This window comes from Hylobates moloch, unplaced genomic scaffold (genome assembly GCF_009828535.3).
Source record: "Hylobates moloch isolate HMO894 unplaced genomic scaffold, HMol_V3 SCAFFOLD_3460, whole genome shotgun sequence".
Classification (NCBI taxonomy): domain Eukaryota; kingdom Metazoa; phylum Chordata; class Mammalia; order Primates; family Hylobatidae; genus Hylobates; species Hylobates moloch.
In genome coordinates, this window is record NW_026655735.1 from 1 (window position 1) to 2613 (window position 2613).

At 37.5% G+C, this 2613-nt stretch overlaps 1 non-coding gene and 1 pseudogene across 1 annotated transcript; both read right to left on the reverse strand.

Annotated features, from left to right (window-relative positions):
- Nucleotides 1-1248: 1248 nt before the first annotated feature.
- LOC116465162 (immunoglobulin-binding protein 1-like) lies at nucleotides 1249-2286 on the reverse strand (annotated as a pseudogene).
- A 56-nt stretch (nucleotides 2287-2342) lies between these two features.
- On the reverse strand, nucleotides 2343-2409 carry LOC116465163 (small nucleolar RNA SNORD42). Its single transcript, XR_004247122.1, has one exon. It is a non-coding gene; the product is annotated as a small nucleolar RNA SNORD42 (small nucleolar RNA).
- Nucleotides 2410-2613: the final 204 nt, after the last annotated feature.

Below are 2613 nucleotides of genomic sequence, written 5' to 3' on the forward strand. Positions count from 1 at the left end.
TTATCTGGGCATGGCGGCACACGCTTGTAGCTCCAGCTACTGGAGAGGCTGAGGTGGGAGGATGGCTTGAACCTAGGAGGTCAAGGCTGTAGTGAGTGGAGACTGTACCACTGCATTCCAGCCTGGGTGACAGAGCAAGACCCTATCAAAACAAACAAAAACTCCCAAAGATAGTTGTAGTTATTATACGTACTTAAAAACCACATCAGTAGGGAACAGTTATTACTAGGAACTTAACCGAAAAGTGAGGAATTTTTGGTCAAAATTATTCCAGAGTATGCCAAGAAGTCTAGAGAATTAATAGAATATTTTGGTGTTTAAAAAGGATAGCTGTTATCTGGTCACAGACTAACTTAGTCATTTTCCAAAAAGAAAATCCAAATTCTAATTTGACTCTTTTTTATTTTAGAATATCATCCATGTAACAATTTTTAGTCAAGAATTTATCTGTTTTTAATAAATCTACTAACATTGATTTCACCTTAAAATTTTTTAACCATTTATAGATGATTCTTCAATTGATCTTAATATACATTTATATGTGTGTGTGTTTAGACATATATAATTACATGGCTCTGTAAATAAGTTACAAAATTAAAGCTTTTAACTTTAAGATAAAATTAATCCAATCAGTATATTAAACAATGTATTTATACTTGAAATTATAATATAAATATATCAAGAATTTATTTAATAAACTATGTTATCTTGCATACATATTCATATTTCTCTGTAATTATTATGAGTATAGTCTTTATTGTTTTATTAATTATCACTTTTAGCCAAAGCAACCAACTTTTGTTTTTTGCAGGGAAGTCTAGAAGACAGTAAACCAAGAAATATCTACCTGATTTTTTTGGTACACATTTTATCCTATCTTCATAAATGTTAAGCTGGCAAAACAAACCCATATATGATATCATTCAAAGCATTTACACAGTTTATTTTTGCTTATTTGTTTGCTTATTTTATTTTTTATCAGATCCCCTATTCGGAAAAGTACATTTACACATCCTGTTTATAGTCATTTTATAACATTATAAGAATAAGAATAGATCACATCTGTATTTAGTGACCAGAGGTTTTTTTTGTTTGTTTTGTTTTTGTTTTTAATCACTTGACACTTTATTGAATGCAAAACAAGATTTAGCATCTTTGCCTTCGTTGTACACAGCTGAAGCGTGAGCCCAGGGAGGGGAGGACTGTCTGGCTTTCCTTGGCGTGGGAGGTGTGCACCCTGCAGTCCTGTCAGTGTTGTGGGAACATCAGCCCATGTTGTCGGTTGCCATAGCCCCAGGGATGGGTGTCCTTCCAGTCACCCCACTCCCAAGCTCTGTAGAGTGTTTGTTCATCATCCTCTTCCTCCTTTTCTTCTTGATGTTCCTATTGCTGAGCTGCTTTTCTGAATTCCTCTGGTGTTGCCTTGGCTATTTCCTGATCTGGTAATGCTCCATATTTCCGATGTTGCTCATACCAGTCATTCACCGTCATAGTTGCCAGACTTGGATAACCTGCTCCAAATACTTTGGCTTGGGCCGTGTTCTGAGTGAGAATGAAGGGTTTCGCTGGAGGCCTCTCCTGGTGAGATGAGTTAGAAGTTGGTGCCTCCTGAAGAGTCTCTTTCTCTCGGGATCTTTATTTCCTGGTCAATGCTCTCAATCTCTTCTAAGCTGATATCAATCCACCGCTGAAGGTGAAGAAGATAATATTCACAAACACGCTCATCATCTGCTTGACCACTTTCCACAGCAGATTTCATTTCAGGCAACTTATGCTCCAACTCCTTCTTCGGCTTGTATCTCTCCATTTTACCCTGTCTTCGAGATGCCATAGCAACGAGGCTAGGATAAGCCATGGAGGAATTAGCAGTGTGATTTTCGGCTGAGTTGTTCTTGGTTTTGGGCAGCTCAAACTTTGCCACATGATAGCAATGACACTGAGTTAAGTGGTTTATAAAGTGTTCTCAAGCCCGCCGCAAATGATCTAGACGCTTGCTGGCGTTGACTTGTTTCATGGTGAGGGCTCCTTGAAACGCTAACACCAACAGGTACTTCAGGTCGGTGGAAGCAATCTCTTCCAAATATTCATTTCGGCTGAACAACTCGAGCTGCGATAGCATTTCGGCAGCCTTCTCAAGGAGGTCCAACCAGGCCCTTGAACACCTTCTCCTGGACTATCCGGGAACCGGCGGGTTCAGTCGCTACTTCTACTTCGTCCAGAATCTGTTTGCCAGTTTCCAACAGCTCGGGAGAGCAGCGGGAGCAGTAGTTCGTCTTCAGCAGCCATCTTGGGGAGGGCTTTTTTTTACTTTTCTTTTTCTTTAAATTATAAAATTTCCACACGTGCATCAGTGGTTCCTTTGAAGACATCACAAGTCTCAGAAGATTAAGATTTTTCCATCATATGCTATGACCAGAGTTTTGTATCATTTTTAACTTAAAATTGTTCAAGTATCCAAAGATCATATATCAATTAATTTGTTTTATAAGTTCTTAAAAATTTAAGAACTTGGAAATTAAAATTTTAATTAACACATTTTATAGTATTATAGGAATTTCACATAATCAAAACCTTTCAAAAGACATCTGTAATTACATTTTTATTTAATTAAAC